This window comes from Lonchura striata, chromosome 2, assembly GCF_050655825.1.
Source record: "Lonchura striata isolate lonStrDom1 chromosome 2, ASM5065582v1, whole genome shotgun sequence".
Taxonomy (NCBI): Eukaryota; Metazoa; Chordata; class Aves; order Passeriformes; family Estrildidae; genus Lonchura; species Lonchura striata.
In genome coordinates this window covers 12,628,072-12,651,644 of record NC_140704.1, presented here as the reverse complement: position 1 = coordinate 12,651,644, position 23,573 = coordinate 12,628,072, and the positions used below count along the sequence as shown (strand labels likewise).

The following is a 23,573-nucleotide window of genomic DNA, read 5'->3' as shown; positions in this document are numbered from 1 at the left end:
GTCCACTTGATCCCTGGCCTGATTTCAGGCAAATTCTCTGGTTTTATGGCAAAGGAAAACTTCCAGGAAAGGAATAGAAGGATGACAGTGAAAGATTTTGCAGTTAATTTGAAAGAGTTATTAGCACTATGAGTGACAACATCAGCAAAGCCTGAAGGTGACTTCTTGAAAATCTAACCAGGAAACAAGTGAGGCTAGTTAGGGACAGCCATTGGACCTAACTCTAGTGAACATGGCAGTTTAAAATGCTGGCTTATTCATGGTAATTCTGAAGCTAAAAAAAGCATTCATTAACACTTCTGTGCTTACACTCCATCTATGTCTATTTTTTGTGAAATATGTGAAAATTTTGTCAATTAAAAACTTCGTTGCTCTACACGCAGAGCTGATTGAATTCAAACTTGTATATTAATATTCCAGGAGATGGACACACAGCAATATAATGAAAAATGGGATTATTTCACACAGAGCTAGTCATGAATAAAAAGCCCTTCCAAGTACAATATGAGCAGGCATGCTGTTAGGATGCCAGTTGGCTTCATCATATGGAGATATTGCTGCCTTTAGTGTCTGTTTCTCCACAGACTGACACAATAAACTGAGGCTCCAAAAAGCTAAGAGCTTCTTAACTGCTCATTGACAATAAATAGTGGTCTCCAAGTACTCTTTCAGATGTCATTATGCTCTATCATCTCAGTGATCCATGGATAATAAGAGCATCTCATGCAAATCACTGGGGGGTGTTCTGCTAGCTTGTTAGGTTCTCATATAATTTTAATAACAGATTTATTTCATTTCCTTTTTGAGAAATTAAAATGCCTTGAAATTACTTCAATATAGCCACAAAAGCAAAATTATCTCCCTTGTTTCACAGTGATGTGTTTCAGTTCTGCAGCCCCTTTTCCTCTGATTCCCCTCTTTAATTCAGAAGGCAGCATGTTTCACCCCTGTTTTACCATCCACCAGCACACTGCAGCTCAGCTCACAGGGTTCCTGTTCTTCCAGTCAGTGTTTTCAACCCTTTATTTACCTACTCCTGACTGGAGGTTCTGGCACCACACAGGTGCAGGGAGCATGGCTCAGTCTCTGGGGGTGGGAGGGATTTATCACAGCTCTGCTGGCATTAGCTTTTAGGAGAGAGTTTTCCCACTTGCAAAACTTCCAACTGGAAGAAAAAAAATCTTTCTTGACACTGAGCAATGACATGAGTCATGAGTACTTTTAATTACACACCCTTTTGCTGCCCACAAATGTTGGGATATCCCTTTTTTTGTTTGTTTGTTTGTTTTTGGTTTTTTTATTTGGGTTTTTTGTTTGGTTTTTTTGTTTGTTTGTTTTGTGGGGTTTTTTGGGGTTTTTTGGGGGGTTTTTTGGGGGTTTTTTGGGGGTTTTTTTGGATTTTTTTGGGGGGTTTTTTTGGTGTTTTTTGTGGCTGTACTGGTGTGCAAGCTTTGAAAGTGTCCAAGACAAAAAACACTCTCATTTTTCTTCCATTAATATTAGGACTTCAGAATGAAAATGTAAAGACCAGCTAGGAATATGTGATATATACAAGAAAGAACACATCAAGCCCTTCAATTTGAACAATTACCTATACAAAAGTTCCTATCTGTTCCATTTCATAGTTATTCAGTTGCCCTATGTTATCTGTAGTGACTTTCTTTCAGTGTCTTTAACTGACCTTGAAATATTTGATTGTGAGTCAACAGCCTTTTTGAAAACAATCTCTATCACAACAAGTAAGAGCTGCATATGCCCCTGACATACTGGATTTAATTATGCAAAAATCATCTGACTGCCAGATGTTTTGCCAACATGCAAAAATTTGGATAATTCAAAACCTTTAATGATTCTTTGTTCTTCAAATTACTGAATGATATTTTTATGAAAGATAAAAAAATTATATAGCACTTGAATCTATATGGACATTTTTATTCCTGAACAATTCAGGTTGCTATTTTTTGGAAAACAATGATAATAAGAATCTAAATTTTAAGAAATTGCATGATCAAGCAGATTAAATTTTTCCTTTTAACTTAATTTAATAAGAAGTAATTGGCATCAGAGGCCTCTAAAAATTTAAATAAAATTAAATTCTTTCTAAATTTCATTTCTAAGGGAAAGATTTGTGTTTCACTGTGAGTAGATATATTACAGCCTCACTAGGAATAATAATACCAGCTATATATGCTAATGTCAGCTAATGTCATAATAATACTACCTACATCTCTTTATAGGCTAAAAAATGTTTAGACTTGATGACTTACATGATTGGATCAATGAACTCAGAGCATTTGCGAGGTTCAATTGATAAAAATAATTTCCTTTTTTCTAGTTTCTCTGTGTGTACTTAGATTCACCTGGTAAGAGCAATTTTTAGTTTTGATATTATTCCACTATATAAATTTTCATGCCACTGTGATAACCTGCTTGATTCTCTGGGAATCTTGTTGGGATGTGTCACATGAAATCTCTCTCTGGATGGAAATGTTGACTGTCCAGTATAGAGCTGATGTTTATGATTCTTTAAAAGGCACCCGTGAGAGGTAAATGCATTCAGAGGAAAATCGTTCTATCCTAAACCATGTCTATAATTTTGTCAGTTAATGACTCTGAAATTGCTTATCTCTCAGTGTGTTATAGCCTAGATCAGAAATTAAATCTGCCTAAATTTTAGACAGCTGCAGTCAGATTAGATGCATCCCTGTTTGTTTTTGTTTTGTTTTTTTTTTTTAATTTTATTTTTTATTTACTCTAAACCAAGACCTTTCAGGTGGCTTCTGGCTTTTAGATTTGGAGTTTTCAGCTTGAGATCAATAGTTTCTAAAGCCACAGTTGTTTTCTTGCATATTGTTGTTTTTTTCTTTTGGTCTCTTTTTTTCATTTGACTTCCTCAGATCACCCTGAGTAAATATCTATTACTGCAGTTATCAGAACTAATGAAATAAGAAGCTTGTTCCCAAATTGCATAGTCTGATCCTATTAAAACCAAAGACTCAGATGTGTTCTTTACTTTTGGTTCACTTTTCAGTGTGCTCCCATACACCAGGGAGTAGCAGCTCCCCAGGAAGGCTCTTCAGGAGCATCATGACACTGAAGAAACAAACACACATTTGTGCCCACAGTGAAATCTGGTGCATCACCTGACTCTTGTCTTTGTTGACTTCTGCTGACGAGAGTTAGGGCCATAGTTACTGACATATTCCTGGTCCCAGCTTTTTCAGTAACTATGTTCCCTTGCTTTTCATGGCTTTTTAAACATCATTTGCCCACAGTGGGTTTTATTTTCTGGTATGTTTTATTGCCCTACTTTCAGTGTTTTTTTCCTCTAAAAATAGAGAAATGCAGTAAATATTTTGAAAAATACATGAAAAGCATTCATTCAATGTGAATTAGTAAAATGTGACTTCAGGGGAAAAGAAAGTCAAAGGTGTTTTCTAAACAACTCTTCTTGTTTTTCTGTTTATGTATCATTCATTTGGTGTGTATAATTTTAATGAGTGATCTCTCTGTGTGTAGGAATATGTTGCTGCAGTATTTTAAAGAAAAATAGACAAAGTTAAAACCAATAGCACCTTGTTTTAGTCCCCTCTCATCACATTTCAGCAGATCATTGTCTGATTTATATCTATATTTCTCTGACTGGAGAGCAGCTATGGAACTGCTAGATTGCGATTTGCCTCTATTGTCTACCTCTATTGTCTCACAATCTGACTTCATCAAAGCCAATGTTGCTTCATAAATGTCAAAATAAACATGATTAGAAAAGCCTGTTATTCCACAAATTAGATATTTAGTTTATGGAGAAAATTAAAAAGTTAATGAGAAAAATACTTGGTTCAATAACATGTCAATTGTTTCCTGACATTATATACTTGTTAGAAAAAGGTGAGGAGGCTGTGTTTTAATGAAGGATTAATTTGATTTTTAAATCCTTAGTTAGTTCAAGACTTCCCTGCTGTTCACAAAAACATCCTTAATCCTACAATTGAGCTGAATGAGCTTTTAAAGGCTGACAGAAATATCCTGGGTTGGCTGCACATTATTTTTTTGGAGTCTTATAAGGCAACTGGAACCAGCTTTTTGTCTAAAGTGTAATTACATGATGAAGAGGGGTGAGAGTTTCAATGCTGCTTTCTTTCCAAATTAAATGGTCACTTGTAAAACATTGGCTTTTTTCCTGTTTAAATTTAATAATGCCATTGCTTTAGTGGTCATCAATCCTTTAGAGACACTGACTCCAGACTGAACTCCTTGGGGAACAATCCCAGCTGTCAGAGGTAAATCACAACAATCTTCATTGCTCTGTGTTCAAACAGAGATCACGCTGAGGGTGTGCTAATTCCAAGGGAGAGTTAGATCTGGATTGCTGCAGAAGTGCTAGAAAATCCTGTCATAGATGCTGAATTTCTTATATCCTATGTTTTCTTCTGCTTTTCTTAAATAAAAACCTTTGAACTCAAGTTTTCTTTTGAAAGTATAAGAAGCAATATATAGTAAACAGGAGAATTAATTTCATTAAATACAGAATCAGTTTCTTTTACAGAAAAAAAATATTGAGAAAAATAATCTGCACACAGGTATACTCTGAACATAACATTACTGTCACATAATCACTGGGGATGGAGGGCACCTCTGGAGACCATCTACTCTGACACCCTGCTGAGAGCACAGTCAACAACAGCAGCCATTTGGGGTTTTTCTTGCTTTTTTCCCCACTGCTTTTTACTTCTCCAGTACACTCAGAGCCACTGACAGTCTGAAATGTGCCGACTCACAAGCAGTCTAGATAAATGAAAAACATTACCTCAATTATATCCCCTTACTGCAAAAGTCCTCTTTTTTTTGTCTTTTTTGTCTGCACACCTGAAAAACTTAGGAAAAAAATGAAGGTTTTTTTCTCTAATGAGCAATGTCTTTTATGGACTGCAAGCATGTTAGCTGTAAATAGTATTTGATCAAGATTTCTCTTTTGTAAGTATGTGAAGTGGTATAATGTTATCAAAGTATCTATAAAAATGATTATTGATGTAGCCATGAAGAGCAAAGGTACACTGTTAAATTTTGCCTAGCTCCATATCTGTTCAGGAAAATAAACCAGACTTGCCTGCAATACAAACAACCTATGCAATGAAATATTTAACTGTATTGAAGCATATCTCTACAGAAAAATCCCTCAGACTCTGGGAAAGACAATTACTTGGTAAATCTAATAAATCAAAAAAAAACCCAATAAATGCCATAAAACATAATTCTTTCAAATCAGATAATCCATTAACCCAACAAAAGCCCAAACCACAAAAAATACGAGAATTGAGTTGTTGCCTTTACAGATTTATGAGCCAGGATAAAGCCCTGAAATTGCTGTGCAGGCTCGAGAGAAGCAGATCCAGCCTGTCAGATCTGCACTCGGATGCCTGGCATAGTTATGGACTTCTGGTACCAAAACTTCCCATTCATTTTCTTGCATATATCAAAAATTTAGAAAGGCTTGTGAGCATTTCCTTCTGCCTACATGGTCAGAAGGAGATTGTCACTGCAGGAAGCTGGAGAAGCTCTGCTTTGGCCCCTAATTCGGTGTGATAACAGCATGATGGTGCCTGTGTCAATCAGACCTTGCAAGAGGTGGGATTGGGAGGAAGAACACTCGTGTGTGCTAAAACATGGCCAAGATCTTGTTCTGCAGACAGGCAGAGGGAAGATGCAGTTATCTGTGTCGGAATGTGCAGCCACAAAGAATGCCAAGAATGTGGTGTGAAAAGATGAAAAGACACCTCAAGTCACGCTTCACTTTTAGAAGAGAGGCTTTGTGGGTCTGTCTGGGGCAGTTTAGCTTGTTTGCAGAACTGAAATCCACTACTCTTAAGAGGGCAAAGGAGGCAGCTATCTGGAGTGTAACCATAGGTGGCAAGTGGAGAGGTGACAGCAAATCCCTGCCTGCAAATCCCTGGGTGGGATCCATTAGGAAGTTCCTTTACACATGGAATGCTCTTGCATCGTGTCTGGGCTGCTTCAAACGCTGGCCAGCACATCACTTACTGGAGAAATTGGCTCACACAGGCCAGGCACTCTTCAGAAATGCAGTGATCTCTTTTCTGCAAGAATAATGGAGAGCTTAACAACAACTGCATATCAGCTGTGATGATGGCATAGTCATCAATGATGCTTTTTGCTGAACGATTCCAAAATTCATAAACATTTATACTCAGAGTAGAATCTTTAGCTGATGTGGATAAGTGCAGTTATTTTCAAGATGGAAAGAGCTAGGCCAAACTAGGCAGCAGAAAATGCATTATTAATGAGAACACAATAAAAAATAAAATGCATTATTAATATATTTAAAGATAGAAAATCAGATCAGAGGGGGCCCATATTTTGTGTTTCTTTAAACTAAAAAATTTTTCAATAAAGCTGTTCTGGAGAGGTTTAAACTGCCCATTAGGAAGCAAGAGGATCAAACACCAGAACAGGCTTCCTAAAGAACTAAGCATTGCCACAAGCCTGTCAATGTTTAAGGGCATCTGAATCCTTATTTTAGTCAAATCTGAATTGGTTATGCAGTTGGATTAGATGACTCTTGTAGGTTGCTTCCAAGAGAAATATTCTTTTATACCTCCTCTCCTCTCCTCTCCTCTCCTCTCCTCTCCTCTCCTCTCCTCTCCTCTCCTCTCCTCTCCTCTCCTCTCCTCTCCTCTCCTCTCCTCTCCTCTCCTCTCCTCTCCTCTCCTCTCCTCTCCTCTCCTCTCCTCTCCTCTCCTCTCCTCTCCTCTCCTCTCCTCTCCTCTCCTCTCCTCTCCTCTCCTCTCCTCTCCTCTCCTCTCCTCTCCTCTCCTCTCCTCTCCTCTCCTCTCCTCTCCTCTCCTCTCCTCTCCTCTCCTCTCCTCTCCTCTCCTCTCCTCTCCTCTCCTCTCCTCTCCTCTCCTCTCTTTCCTAATATATTATAATATACTTTTCAAATTAAAATATCATTTTTATTATAAATAAAATATAAAATATTTTATATATACTTGTGCAAAAAGAAGTTGAAACTCAGTAAATTCAAGCCTCAGTAAAGAGAGATATTGAATACTGTTAGATACTTTGATTTATGTTAGGAAGCTTTGTGTTCCTGTGACAGCATGTCTAGAACTTCTCCAAAAGCATTATGGAAATGATTTTTGTTTCTTTATCAAAGGTTTGTCACTAGGATGTGCCATTGGAGTAGCATAATTTGAATCTTATACTTCAGGAAAATCTTTGTTTTCTTAATTTAATCAGTTTAAAGCAATGTGCTCAAGTTACTTAAGTTTGCCATCATTTACAGAATCATATTTTATGGCATCAAATTAGTTACTAATAGCATTTCTTAACATTAAAACTATCACTTCAGAAAGCAGATTGATAATGGCTTTTGTATTTGGCCCTTGGAAATTATTAAGGGAATGAGTTTGCCTGCAAGATTTCTCACTCTGCAGAAACAAAATAATTTCTAATAAAAAAAAGTTATATCTTAAAAATTAAGGGGAAATACACTTAAAACCAGACATGCTTGACATCCTAGAAATGATATAAGAGGTCCATCTCAGGAAGAAATATCTGGGGTTTTTAATTTATTCTTTTTAATTAGAGACTTTATCAAACTAAGAAAACTCTTCTTGATCTTCTGATATCAGAAGTGAACTTGTGAAGGACTTGTCCTGCTAGGTGACTGAAAATTCATAACTCACTGTCTAAGCATTGATGCAGGGTTGAGACTGAAATTACAACTGCTCCTGAAGACAGATTGACATTCAGGGCCAACTTTACACCATCTCTTACAATTGATGGAAAAATTTAACTGGATGGGCTCAGCTGGACAACTTGAAAAATTATTTCATATCCTGAGCTCAAATGATTAATAAATATTTGATCCTTGACAATAAATCACAGCCTTATCAGGCAAAAAAGAACAGCCATTTTTGTGATCTAACACTGCATCAATAGAAGATATTATATATATATATATATATATATATATATATATATATATATATACACAAAAGAGAAAAAGTGAACACAAGAGGATGTAAATGTTGGACATGTCACTGAATCCTTGAAGTGATGGGATAGAGACATCTCATTTGCCATACCCATGGGATGCATTTTAAAAGTATTAAAATATATATCCTTCTTCATGGAATTTGCCTTGTCCTTATAACAGACAAAAAGATAGCAAAAAACCATCTTGGTCATTTGGTACAAAACTCACATTCTCATGATTGGAAGTTATCAACTGCATGAAGTTCCATATTTAGCAACAAGAATTTTCATTTCATGAGATCACAGGAATTTTTAAGAAGATGGGTCACATGGAGACACTCATTTTAATACTTGCAGTAGCTGCTTGTGATTACTGACTTGCTTGCTGTGATTGCCTCTGCCTTGTAGAAATTGGAAAATAATAATTTTAACATGTGAGGAATATGGGACTGAATTCAGAACAGCCCATTCCTAATCTGCAAAGTTGTGTAAAGATTCCATTGTTTTCATAAGGCTGGATAAAAAAATCTCCTTTACAAATATAGGGTATTTTTAGACCTGAAACTAACATTATTATCATAAAACTATCGCTCTCTCCTCTATGTGGGCCCTTCATACTTCTATTTTAACATCTACAAAAATAAAAAGCAGCCTTCTAGAACAAAACCCACTTTTTTTAAAGGGAGGAGGAGCTCAGCTCTGCCATGGGGAAAGACAGCAACCTCTGTGCAGCATTACCTCGAGTAAAACGTCCATCTGAGCAACATCACAGGCAGTGAGTAGAATTTGATTTTTGCTCTTTTATCCTTTTTGCAGCAGACAGACAACCCTAATTGAGCCACCCTGGGTTTCCTGTGGGTGGTCAGTGATCTTGTGTTGTGTCCTATTATGTGCCACCCCTACATTTTGTGCCACGCAGGACACATGGTAGACGACTGCACATCTTTTGGGCACCCTGAACCAGCCTGGAATTGAGTTGTGTAAAGTCAACCTGGAGATCCTCCCTACAGCAGGAGGAGTGACCACAGCTCTGCCCCCTGCCACTGGGGGTAAATTTAGGGATGCTCTGCAAGAGGAAACATCTACTACAGTCCTATGGTAATCTTTCCTTCTGTTCTTTGATAGTCCTATTAATCTTCTGCCAAATAGCTCTCTCTAACTGCAAATATTGCAAATACAAATTTGTTGCCTTTTCTTTTTTTAGAGAACTATTTAGGGCAACTGCAAAACCATATTCCAACACTGTCAATGGAAATAAAGAAAGAAAACTTCAAAGCTATAGGTTTGTGGTGTGTATACATGTGCATGTGTACGTGCTGCACCTTCCAAATAGCTTTGTTGCCTCCTATAATCCTGTGTGCTTTGCTGAGAGCTCCATTTTTTTTTGTTTGTTGATTTTTAATTGGTTTTTTTTCTAATTTAAAATTGTTACATCAGCCATATGAATTTAAGACTAAGAGCAGTGCTGACAAGCTGCAGAAGTCAGTGAAACATCCTGATATGAGAGCCCTGTGTTTGGAATTTGAGTTTCTGTTACAGTGAACAGTTCTAGATTCCTAGGCCCTTACATAACTTGGTAAATCCTATCATCTGTTTCTGATAGCATCTACTTGTAAGGCTGAAATGAACAGTGCAAACATTCCTGAAATCCCTTGCTTGTCATGCCAAAGGGTTCACAAGAATGTCAACAGCATACCTGAGAAAAGATACAGTGCTTTGAGTGCTTTAAATATATAATTGCAGCAGCAAGAAATGGACTGCACCAGCTGAGATGGAGAGAAAATAATTTAAAGAAAGAGGGTTTTTTATTATTATTTTTAAAGGTCTCTGATTGCTATAAACTTTGTTCTCTTTTTCTTTAAGCAAACTTCCCCTATATCCCTATCATACTGTGTTTAGGATTGTTTCTAATGTTTTCCCTGCTATGGCACTTAAGATCATCTAGAAATGACTTATGTATTTGAAGTTCTTAGCATCTGTGAAAAATGTGGATATGCAACAGCTGAATATGAGAACGTACTTAAACTACCCTGAAAGCACACAGATGTTGGCTCAGCACATCTGAGAAGGGCAGCTCTAGTTATTGAAGAAAAAAAAAAGAGAGAAAATTAAAAGAGGGGAGTCTGGGACTGTCTCTTTTCTGCATGAATAAACACATGTGTTAGTTTGTGCACAGTGTAGGCGTAGTATGAAAATTCATAGGATCCCACTGTTTAATGTTTTACTTCTTTATTGAGTGTTTTGGTATTTTGCTCCTACTAAATTACATAGAGTTTACAGGAATATTAGTAATCTCTAGGATTTCTAAAGAGGGACTTTTATTTTATTTTTATGTGGCATAAGTAAAATTATCTATCTGCTTTTCTAGCTGTATGGTTTTTTTGAAGTTTGAGAGTGAAAGGCATTGTAATTCGTATTGGCATAAGCTAAGCACTGAATTTGTTCCTGAAGGGTTTATGAGGCTTGTTATAAAAACAGAAAATATGTGAAGTGTAAATCCCTATAGCAGAAGAAAACAATATAAGCATGATATGCAATGACAGTTCTGTATCAATATGAAACCATCCTAAGGAACATTTTAGCACTTGCTAGGTCATTTTTTTCACTTCTGCACTAATTAGGAAATATTTTCTAAGAGTAAATGGGCTAAAAATAACCAGATGAAGCTACAACACAAGCATATAAGAAAAGAGATTAAAATTGGTAAAGTGCCAGGATCAAGTCAGAGATGAAAAACATTGTACTCTTTATTGCTGCTACTATTTTTAAATTTTTCACGAGACAATTTCATACAAACAACATTTTCTCTGCTCTCTTCAATTAACGTGTTGGTCACCATGCAGCTGGAAATACAGAAAGTATAGAAGACTACTGGAAATACGATAGAGTAAAAAACCAGAAAAACCATGATAGAGTAAAAGTTGACACTGCTGCCTTCCAGTATGTGTCTGGTGAAAAACAATGATGGGATAAGTCTCCCTCCACATAGCAGCTGAGCTAAGAGGCCCTGGAGCACAGATATCTTTCTCCTAGACCAACTTTACAGACATACTCTTCTGTATGACCTCCAAAGGAAAGATTTGCTAGATTAGAACTATACATAACTGAAATAAAACATATCACATTTGACACAAAGGGAGAAAGGACGTGGCCAAAGGAAGAGAGACAGTAGCCAAAGATCTTCCAGACAAATGGAGGGAGCAGAACTGAGAGCCCAGCTACAGGCAGAGAGCATCAGGAACAATCCTGATGCCCTTCCTTAGGAGCCACTGCCACCTCGTCCAAGGTGATTTGTGTCTCAACACAATTTCAGTCTCGCTTTCAGCCCCTTACATCCCAACATCTTTATTTTCTTTCTTTTATATTTGCCCACCAAAAAGAGGGTGTAACCTCCCTTCTGATGTCAAAGGTGAAGCAGAGACCATTGGAGGGAGATGTAATGGTTATATAGGAGATTGTGTAACTCACTATCCAACCTTGAGCAGCTTTTAGGAGTGATTCCAATCAGCCACTCTTTGTAGCCCAGCCAGCTCTTTGCTTCCAGGCAGTGTCTTTATGCCTCAAAATGCTGGCCACTCAGCACTTCCACAGACCACTCCACTTTGACTTTCTTTCTTGGACACCTTTTTCTTGCTTTTTAACTTGAATTCCTTGTCAGGTGAAGGTATTGCAGTGGGATTTTCCTCCCAAAAAAACTGTTGATTACTTTCAAGATTAATGTTGATTACTTTTGCAAGATTTCTTCTCGTGTCCTGGGGCTGGTGACTCCCCTCTGTGACACAGCACATGCTCAGCTTTGGTGAGCTTTGGTGTTTGCTGAGTGTACAGATAACAGGACTTGGCAGCAGGAAGATCCAAAGGAAAGGAGTCAACCCGCTTAAAGACCCTGCAGTTTCTTATTCACTTGACATCACTAAGAATGACCACGATCCTGTCATTTGTGACTATGGGACTGTTATAATCCTTTAAAGACTGACATGAAACAACCAGGTTCAGAGGAAATTTTTGATACAAGCTTTGTATTTTGAACTTCTGGGCCACAGCATCAGATTGACATTTCTTCATCATTCAGGTTACCTGAGTTTCTGGCATGCTACTGAAAGACTCCATAAATAGAACTGTAACAGCTGGACTGAGTGTACTCAGGCTATATCCATAAAAAGGACTCCTAAACAATTAATTCCTTTGTCTTTCAAATTACATTTTCTTCATTTTAACTCATTCCTGACTTCTTGTATTTATCAGGATTTAGCTATTTCATTGGAACTCCTCTTCTAAAAATTTCTGCTTTATAAACATTTATTTTCTTCTTGGATTGCAGTATAATTCTGATTTGCTGAGGTCATACTTCGTTAATGAAGTTTGAGCCCTTTTATATGCTTTTGTGTAATCCAGTCTGCTGGTTTTGACGTAATTTTTGCATAAATTTTTATGACGTCCTTTTAATTTTCTTTAACTAAGTGTGCAGAGGTAGATGCAGAAGCACATAATATATAATTGTCTTTTGTTTGATAAACAGTTATCTTAAACTTACTTTTACATGTTGCCCTTCTATAAAATGCAGAAAAAAAGCAAAAGAATGACTACACTACACTGCTCAGAAAGCCCATTTTCAGAAAACTAAATATCAGATACGGCTGTTATTGCAGGACTCTGATATATATAGAGAGATACATCACTCATTTTGGTTGAAATTAAACATATAGCAAAGATCTTCTGTCCACATAAATTATCATAAATAAATATTTTTACAAGATAAAGAGCAACCTCATATTTTTCCTATCTGTAGGTTGCTCTTCACCTTACACTCATTAATTTGATGGATTTGGTGACCTTTTCTGTAGAACATCCTCAGTTATCAGGTTGGAATAGTAAAATTCTTGGTTTAGATTTATATTTAAGCAATCTATACTAAAGAAGATTGTTCTAACAGGGTTCATACACTGATCTTAATAACATTGATAAAAATCTAGTACAAACACATTCATCTTTTTCCTTCTCTTTTTAATAAAAGAAAGAAACTTACAAGAAGTCTTAGAAAAAAAAAACAAAACAAAAACAAAAACAAACAAACAAACAAACAAACAAACGCCACAAAAATATAACCTGTTGCCTGAACAAAACATATGCTTTTCTGGAGCTACAAGGCAAATTAAATCCTTGTAATAAAATTTTTGACACTCCTGCCAGGAGTCATGCTTTGTGCTGGTTACTGAAGTACATGGCACTGTTTGTCAAATGCAGCTATTATTTCTCAGAAATCCTGTGTTGCAGAGGCACGAAAAGCCACGGTTTCTGAAAGGTGTACACTAACAAATGTTTCTATCTGTTTATATCTACAGTTAATTTTCATGTTTTTTTAACAGAAAAGACAAGATCCTGAAGACTTCATGATGATATTGACTTATTTCTTCTCTAACTGTCCAATTAGTCATGATGCTACAAAGGGAGTTATTAGTGCCATATGGAATGCAAGATGCTGAAGACACCAAGCTTTTTCTCCCTTTCATGGAGAACAGGTAAAACAGTCAGTGATTCTAAAGCCTGATGGATGTGGGAATTGAGCTTTCAAGTAGTTGTTTCACATAAAAACTCATGAAGTGAGAAACAACAGAAACGTGGCCCTTCTGAGCTATCAAGAAAAACCACAATGTGTGCACTGCATCTTCTCTTCCCTCTCAAAAGGGTTGTGATAAATCCAGTGGGATTTACTTGCCTCAAAGTGAAAGATTTTGTTTGGATTTAGCTGCAGTGAAAGTTAGAAACTTCTCCTTTGAATTTTAAAATGTATTTGTGGATATTTTTAGGTCAGTTTGCTCACATAGAGAGGTTTTTCTTTTGCATATTTCTTAGGCATGTATGTGTTACTTTATGTTTATAATGGTGCTTATATTTTATTAACTTCAAAATACTTTTATTTTTCCGTCCTTATATTTTATATACTTGAATACTAAACTCTTGTTAGTATTTCAGTTCTCAGCTCAAGCTCATCCATTTTGTTCTGAATGCTATTCTTCTGCTATTTCTGCAATGATGTCTCAGTTTTGTGTTATTTTAAACTTAGCCACCTACAGAGCCTCTTTTTTTTTCTTTTTCCCCCACTGATATTAAATGAGGTGAGTTTTGAGTGATACTCTGTAATTTCACAAGCAATCTCCTTTAGATCTTTCGGGTATCTTTCCCATCAGTCTTGCCCGTTACGTTTCCTAAGTTACAGTCACTCCACAACATTCATGCACATAATCTTTTTTTATTTCTCTGTTTTATTTTCCATATGCGTCACACAAAATGTTATATTACAGCCCAGGTGGATGAAATATGATTTATATATATGATTTTGTTTATAAAGACAGTTTTCTTAATGATGAGAGTTAAAACATTAGCCTTTGAAGGTCATTCTTGGATAAACAGGTTTGGTTTTATTCATATTCTCTTGCATAATGCTGAAATTTATATTCTGCTCCTATAGTGACATTGAGTGGACAATGGCTGTTAAAGAAACCAAAAGGGAATACTCCCTTAGTCTCCTAAAGGTACTTTTGAGGAAGAGAGAGAGTTTAGAAGTAAGAATTAAACTTTTGGAGTTCCAAGTCTAAAATCAATATTGAAATGTATTGAAAAAAATCCAATCTCCATTTTTCTTTACTGGTCAAATACCTTTATTTTATTTATTTATTTATATGTGAGAATTGGATAGAAATGGAGGAAAAAGGCAGGCAATTTTACCAGTGATAAAAATTTCAAGAAAATTCATGGGAAGTAAAATTTGCAAAAACAAAATGGAAGAACTTAGACCTAAACTTGAGGGAATAAATTTTTGAATCTTCATGGAATTTTGCAAGCACAAATGCATGCAACTGAAATGATGATAGTAAATACAATAAATAGGTTTATGCAATTTTCAGTAACATTCCTCCTTCTCCACCAAGGAACTGGGCAGCACAGTGCAGTGTTTTCTGGAAGGTTGTGAGAGTTAACAGAGCCCTCAGTGCTTATGAGACAGAGGGAGGATGCTTCCCTCTGATCAGCTAAAGGTCTCACATGGTGCTTACGTGGGCCAGCTGCATACCAAGGATGTAACTTCTTTTGTGCAAACAAATGGGACTTTCAGTGTCGGAGTTCAGGACATCCCTCTGGCTGCCCTGGCTGTCTCAAGACCCTGGCATAAAGTCAAAACTATCTGTGGCTTCAATTTTAGCCCATGGGAAACTGTCAACTCTGGATAAGGAATTACAAACCACAAGGGATTTAGTGGTGTGATATAACACGGGTTGGAAAAGCAGAATTGTGGGATTTTTAGAATGGGGTTCAAGGGGGTACAAGATGGAGGAATTTGGGCGTGTCCTAACCTTCTTCTCCTTTGTCTTGTCCTCCATGTCTTGGTGTGATGGTGGCACTTTTCTATTGTTTTAAAGTAGAGATTCAGAGTGTAACATAGATTATAGGAATTGGTGAAGAAATTGTAAACATAGACACATAGTTTTGCGTATATAATGTGGGAGCCACCCAGGGTTCAGGGCAGACTGCCATGCTGGACTTGCTAGCTAGAGCTCCTCAGGTCAGAGAAAGAATGTTTAGATAAGAAGAAATAAACAACCTTGAGAAAGCACAATCAGAAGCATTCCAGGCTCCTCATTTGGCAATGTCGGGCTAGGGAAAGGGAAGCAAAGATTCTTTAAGATCTCTCTTGGGGTATCTGACCTAAGAACTCTGAGAGAAATCCACATTTCAAGAGATGAAATCACAAATAATCTAGGTAATTTACCCTTAGTTCTTGCTTGTCTTTCCATATGGATTTGATTAATACTAGTGAAATAAACTTTAAAAATATTGCAGTGTGTCTGTCTTAAAATTAGCCAAATGTTTGTCAAATAACCTTTGTAATTATGTTTGGAAATAAGAATACCTGCAATGCACTATTTATAGTCTCCCTTGGAGCCGCTATTGCGTAAAACATAATTAAAGAGTTTCTAAAATGCACACTACAGTCTAGGTCAGGTAAATACATAATCAGAGAGTTATTAATGGAGCTGCAATTAATTAATATGCCTCCATCAGAGCCATTATAGCTGATTAATGTTATGGCACACAAAGAGAATTTGTAGCTAACAAATCAATGACCCAGTAGACCGTATTGTCTCCTTTGGAGCCATTACACTGTACCATATCAAAGCCTCATTAGAGAATCTTTAATTTACTGATCATCATCCCCAGTAGTCATTAGCTGTCCCAGGTTGATGATGCATGTGTGTAGAAGAAATGTGAAATAGTGCTCCATCAGGAGATAGATCTCCTCCCAGTTACACGGCCGTAAATCAAGGCTAGCACCACAGGAAGCAATGAATATACATGCTTTAGAAGGAGGGGAAACCAAATTCCAAAATTATACTCCAAGAGTCAAATCACTTGAGAGAGTTTTCAAACTCCATTTATTTTACTTATTGCATAAATTTTTTCTAACCTACCAATTAAAATGTTTGATTTCCTTTTTTACCCTAGAAAGGGAACCCCCTCTGAACTTGTAAATATATGATATGTAGGCAGGGAAAAGCAATAAATTGCATATTTCCATGCCTGATATATTTGAATTTCTTCTGAAGTTTATCTTGGGATCTGAATTTTCAGTATGCCTGTTACTGGAGACTGTTGATGCATACTCCCAACCCTTGCTCTTTCTAGGCATAGATTTATCCTGAAAATTCACTCAATATTCCTCACTAAGGATAGTTCTTTCTCTGCTTTTCATTAACTTTAGTGGAGCGATATCTGAGGTAATTTTGTACTAAATTATTTAATATAGAATAAATGTTCACAACAGCAGTAACCAAGAGCCTTTTGAGGACACTGCAAAACAAATATTGCAATGTTTTACAAAAGTTGGGCCCAGGTCCTTATCTGTGTAAATTCAGAAACAGATTTGTTGTGAGAGGTCACTGCTCCATCCTGAGAGTGCAGGAATGGAATGGCCCTGGTTATAGGATTTGCTGCTAGACACTTTCTTTGTAGGTTTTGTTACACTGCAATCCCCTTCAGTTTGACTAAGATTTAAGGACCAGATTCTTGTTTTCTTTTCCTTTTTGAAGCAAGGATTATCATCTGATAGTCCTGCTCAGAAATTTAGATAAGGTTTCATTTCTTCACATTTGATGTATTGTAGATGGTGTGTGTATTCTGTTCCACACTTTCATTTTTACAATAGACAGAGCTTAGAGTATTGCTAAGAAGGAGAGGATTTACTACATCTTGTACTGCTTTTGTTGCCTACCTTGGAATTTCTGTAGTCATGGGTTTTACAAGAAGTTTGACTGAAGTACAATAAAGGTATCACAATATTAGTTTAGATTAGAAAAACAAAATCCACCTTTTGTAGTAACTCAAAGTTGAAAAAAACAGCACCTCCACTGCTCCACTGCTCCCCTTTTCTTTCTTCAACAGAGTGACAATAATATTGGGCCAGTTAGTTTAGAGAACATTCCTTTAAGTGTCAATGAGTGTTTATGTAAATGCCTATGTTGACATATATTTCAGAACCATAAAACTCAAATTATTTGAGAAACAGGTTTTCTAACAGCTCCCATCAGTTCAACTGTGCTCCTGCTCCTGATTTTGAGTTCTTGTTTCATTTAAATCTTTTTACTCCTACCATCCGCAGCCAACTGGTAGATTTTGACTGATGACAAAAATTCACAGTACTATATTTCTTCACTAAAAGTGAATGAAAATCTTGTGGTACAGCCATAATATACCCATAGTTTGTTACACTGGTGAAATAAATCTATTTATTGTCATGTCTGATGATATTTTTTTGGTACCTCACATTTTAAAAAAAATAAAGATTCAATACCACTGGAATTAGGAGGGATTTTTTTCTGCTTTGGATAAAGTTTCATAAAATATTTTAGATGTGCTATTGCTGGATGTGCTATAGGGAGGCACTCCCTAGTGTCAGGGAAATTTGCATTTTTCTCAGTCCTTGTTCTTCTCTTTCACCAGATTCCAAACAGTTTTCTTAATCTTACTTGCTTAAAATTTTGAGTGTATTCATGCAGAATAAAGCTTTATAAGCCATTTTGGGGGAAAAATTTTAACTAAAATTAAAAGCTTATTTTGAGGCAAAATTGTTAACAGGTGCAGTGTGATTGAATTTTGTGGGGCAGTGTTAGTTCACAGGAAAATACTTTAACTCCAGATAGCCAAAGAAAATACTGAAAACAGTTGTCTAGCTGCCCAAATTTTCAGACTACAGCAGTGAAACAGAAATATTGTATGTATTCATAAAAGTGTGAGCATCAACAAAAAAGAAAACAAAATGATATAACAAATAATGATTATTTATAAGAATTCAGTCCTTTAATAAACCTCAAAACATGCAAACTAGGATCATCATCTTTGGGGATATTTCTTTCACCTTTTTAAAAGTGGACAGTTTTGTTTAGCAGGAGTGGAAACCAGGATTGATTGGGCCTATATTCTTCCCTGATAATTATGCAAAACACTTTTTCCCTTCCTTAAATTTATATACTGGAGTATCTTTCAGTATATTTGCTGCACTGCCAGATAAGTATGCTTTTTTGTGTGAATTTTTTTACTAGTATTAAATCATTTTAGACTCAAAATTAATCCTGGTAAAAGAGTTCTAGAGAGAGTGAGACAAAGACTTTAATTCTATGTCCTATTTTCTAAATGTACAAATCATTTCTCTCCCCCATTTTTTTCATTGTTGCTTTGATTCACATTGTGAAACAGTATTAGAGTGCATGAACAGGAATTTGAAAGGAACTGGGAGCTGTCCACCTAATGGACTCAAGACACAAAAAGATTATTCAATCCAGAAGACCAGATGAGAATTAATCCAAATTTAACAATCCTGAAATTTCAACTGTCTTTTTAATGTTCCTCAGTACAAACTGGTTCTTTCTGCATATCTGCTCTTTTCTGGTCCCTGCTACCTATTCACATAAAAAAACCCCAACCAACCAACCAACCAATTCTCATTTTTTCTTTCTCTGTCTCTAGGCCGTAAACAGTTTTGGACATCTGTTTTTCTATGCCGTGTGAAAAGTGAACCAGAAATTAACTGATGTAAATTAAAATATTTGTAGAGCGGGAACGATGGCAATAACAATGAGAAGAACAAAAAACAGTAAGTAATTAAATAATAATAAAAATGCTATCAAACATGCAGGCTTGATTGGCACAGTGGCAGGATAAGAATGAAAAGGACAAAATTAATCCTTGATGCTTCTTCCACATATCTGTAAGGATTTTACAAGAGAAGAAGAGGCTGGGTAGCATCGTGTAGAAGAACTGGAAGTGCCTGTCAGTTTTAGCATAGAAATCTTCCCGTTTACCATGCAGAAGAGCAGGATGCCCTGGCTGTAGGAAAACCAAAGTGCACTTCCTCACGCAGCACGGCTCTGCCACAGGCAGGCAGCTTTGTCCAGGCTGGAAGTCCCACCAGCCCTGTTTGACACAACTAACACAATTCCCACAGCCCTCAGGTGTACACTGAATTTAGGGAATTAATCAACAAATCAACCAAATAAAAACATGTAAACAAATCGTTCTGTTTGGCATTTAAGCTCTCTCCTTGTTGACCAACAGCAGCCGTATAATCTCTGTGTCACCGAGCTCTTCCCTCCTGACAAATCTATAATATCAGCTGTATTTTTCCTTTTAGCACACTTCATATAGCACAGCTAATAAATTCACTTCCTACTAGATGTCTCATATTTTAAAAGTGTCAAAATAATTTCACAGTCATAATTATGGTACTTTGGCAATGTCAGAAAAGCACAACACATGTTCTACCCTAAATAGGAGCTGAAAGACACTTAATTGTTGTTTTTACGAAGGCAAATCACCCACTAGAAATCCAGGTACACCAAATTTGGACTTTTAAAAGGACAGCAGAACTGAAGAAGTGCATCAAATTCACCATTTCTTTTTTTCTAATTTTGGCAGACAATCTTATCATCTGGGATTCTCCTACTTTGTGTAAATGCATCATAGCTGGCATGAAATTTCCTAAAAGATTGGTTAATTTTTTTTGCTTGCTATTAAAGCCTTGTTCAAAAATAGGTTTGCATTTTCAGTAAGATTCAGCTGTTAGTCTACTTCTTCTGAGCAGTGTCAAAGGATGATGAAAAAGGCAGCAGGTGACTTGACCCCAGTCACGCAGAGTTGAGGCTTTATTGGCCTCCAGCTCTTTGCTGTTTCCATTAACAAGACGATTCTGACCCCCCACCCCCACTGCACCTTTGCAATCCTCTCTGTGATTTAGCACCAAGGACAAATAAAAATGAAGTCATTTACTCTGTGCTCACAAAGAGTGAACATACCATAGAGGACTGAGAAGCTGAGGTATGTTGGTTATTTATTAAAACTGAAGTAGAAATGCTGTAAATTCTTTGTCTTTCACCCAAAAGTCCGATTAACATTATGTGAGGGATATGTGCTTATTTTCCTACTTCTGCTTCATGGTTCAGAGCAGCATGGAATTGCTGGCAACAACAAGAAAAATTCCTGTATTTTAACTTTGCACAAGCTATGTTTACTTTACAGTCATTAATATGTTTATCCTAAACCTTTCTATAGTACAAATAACTAGATTTACATGAGAACTTGCAGATTGATAATTTTTGTTTTGGCAATAAACTTATACACCATCACTTGCAAAGAAATTTTTTCCATTGTATTTTAACAAGTTTTTTCTCCCTTCCAAATGTACTTTCAGCAGGGTCCACAAAAGAAATGTAGATCATAATGGAAAACATAATACATTATTAATAAAACTTGAAAGCAACAGCTTAAACAGTAATCTTTAAGCAAACTGTAAATCCCTCCAGTATGTCCTGTGAGTTATGTAAGCACCCTGAGACAGACAGAGGATATAAATTAGAGAGAAGCAAGGAGAGAAAAATCAGCAAAAAACATTATGAATTGAAAATCTATTCCATTGTTTCTTCTGGAGTTTTTTTGGCAAAGAAGAAATTATGTTCTCAGCAAGTACAGCAAAGACAGCTCAGAGCACTTGAAATTCTCATTTATGTTATAGTAATGCAAATCAGGAACAATTTTGTGAAGCTTTATGAACATTGTTGGGAGAGAAACGAAAAGCACGTTCCAAAACTCAGCTCTTGAACTCAGTTGCAACAGCACAGATCAGCTACTTGCAAATAACCTGAGAGGAACATGCATCTGAATCCTTTAGTCCACTTGCTAAAATATTGGTAGAAAATTAGTTCTATAAACAGAACAAAATGAGAGGGATGCTACATGGCAAAATCTAATGTACCATTGTTACCCTTTCTTCTTTCAACAGTATTGCAGAACCTCCCAGTATTCATCATATTTATCTGGGACGCAAAAGCACTGGACTTTCTCAGATAGAGACACCATGTCATCAGGGGACTTGTCACAGGAGAAGTTTTTAAGCTCCAAATAAGCTTCTTGCAGAGAGGAGCAGATTATTTTTGTGGCTCTAGGGACTAAGCTATGTTAGATATTCAGATATTTTAAATAAAATAAGTAAAGCAATTCAATGTGTAACAAACATACTCAATCTTAGTAACTTGTGCATGACTTCCAGGAGGACGTTCTCCCATCTCTGACTGATACTACAATGTATTGAGCTTTGATTCTGTGAATGCCTGTTTAGTTCTGACAAGATAAATTCACTTTATGCATTGTGCTGTAGCACAAGTTTACACTTCTATTTTTATGAGTAAGTAAGATAAAAAATGGACAAATTCTCTTTTCTGCCATTGAAATTCACAGTTTTACCACTAAAAAGCCAACCACCAAGATACTACTATAGCCACAGCTGGTAGATTATATTTATCTTATCTACTAATTTAATATATTTAATTTAATATTAATTAATATTTAATTAATGCCTGAAATTTCAATTTACTCATGAAGCAAGAAAGAATACACAAGAGTAAAATTAGAAAGGTGGTCCCTAATTGCTTTTAATGACTATTCTGAATAACAGTATTAAGTATACATATGCATCCAGTCAACTACCTCCAAAGTAACATTTCAGCACCCCCATACCCAAAGAAGCAAAAAATAAAAAACTGAATAGTTTGAACCAAGAATAAAAATTTTATACAACTTAGATTTCTCTTTGAATCTTTTATTTCTGTATCACAACCAGAACCCTGATTAAAACACCTGGGCAAACACTAGATAACCTCTTTGCTCCAGGCCAATGCTTCCCAATTAAATTCAGTGTTTGCTAATACTGTTCCAATTAAGCAGTGGTGGTGCTTTGTGCTGTCTTAAAGTTAACAATCCCCTGGGAACATCAGTACAGTTATCCATTAGATACACTCTAAAGATTTTATCTATCTCAATCAAAAGAAAAAACTCTAGCAAAATGTTAGCAGCTTAGCAGAGAAATCTCAAAATTTACTTGCCACTTTCTATTCACTTCACTAAAATTCTTTCTGCAAATATGCAAATAAAGGATGACCCATACTGCAGTAGTGATATCTTGCAATCACATCTTTTGGGGTTTGGTGTTTGTTTTGTTTTGGTTTTTTTTTTTTTTTCCTTGAGGATAAAATCTGAAAAGCACAGAATTTTTGCTTTAAAAATTATGAAATAGAACATCAGAAAGTCAAACCATTGTTGTTGCTGCTGTTTTTTTCTCCAAATGAAATGTAAATTGTGACAGAAAATTTCACACGTAGGAATTAGGTTTTAACACACTGTTTCTTTGTTTGCAGTTAGTAGAGAACAGCACCTTGAGTAAAGCATTAATCCTATTTCTATACACTTGTGGCAATCTGCTCTTTGAAACTTCTATTTATGCTTCCATTTTCTGTAACCATAGCTTTGGTGACTAGCTTGGATTAAAAAAAAAATTCTTCTGAAGGCTGAGAAAATTAATAAACTAAGGAAATTAATTCTCTGCATTTATCTTTCTTTAAATGGCAAACTTTTCCTAAAGAGTGGGGGCTTTAATCTCTAATTTGGACTAAAAGTCCCAAAGGATAATCTAAAGAACAAGAAAAAGAAGTGTACTCACTCTAAAATTAGATGTCTAAGAAAAAAGAATAGTGCTATTAGAAAACATTTAATTACGTATTTGCCAGTTAAGATTTTGGAGGTTCCCCTGTTAAGATTTAGAAAATCACCTGGAAAAGGAGGCCGAAAACTTAAAAATATGCCAGAAGACAGAACAAGGTTTTCTTAATCTAGTCTTATCAAGTGAAGGAGAATATTTGCAGAAGCTTCATAAAATAGAAGGAATCTTATTCCCTGAGCTGTGAAGCAATAAAAGTAAATTACAAGTATTACTATGATTCTGTCCTGTACTATGATTCTTATCCTTTGGGTATAAGTGAAATGGTAATGGCTTAAAATTATGTCTACAGACTACATATGTGCACATATTACCCATTTTCTTATCTGCCTCACTGTTCCATTTGGTTAATGGACTTTTTGGGTGAATATTTAAGATAAAACTGAAAAAAGCATCATTAAATCAGGATGCAAACTCCAGTTGTAGATTGAACTAAAGTGCCTGAAATCTCTGAAAGTCCAGGCAGTCCTCATCAATCTGA

General features: G+C 36.1%; 2 long non-coding RNA genes across 2 annotated transcripts in view; one reads left to right on the top strand and one right to left on the bottom strand.

Moving 5' to 3' along the window:
* Nucleotides 1-23,573, bottom strand: part of LOC110477337 (uncharacterized) — a 239,576-nt gene that overhangs the window by 117,060 nt on the left and 98,943 nt on the right. The gene's annotated exons all lie outside the window — the stretch shown is intronic.
* LOC110477293 (uncharacterized) overlaps nucleotides 8,011-23,573 on the top strand; it is a 142,200-nt gene continuing 126,637 nt past the window's right edge. Inside the window, exons 1-3 of the long non-coding RNA XR_002466567.3 lie at nucleotides 8,011-8,773; nucleotides 13,365-13,517; nucleotides 19,015-19,141. This is a non-coding gene — a long non-coding RNA (uncharacterized LOC110477293). The remainder of the gene's footprint in view (nucleotides 8,774-13,364; nucleotides 13,518-19,014; nucleotides 19,142-23,573) is intronic.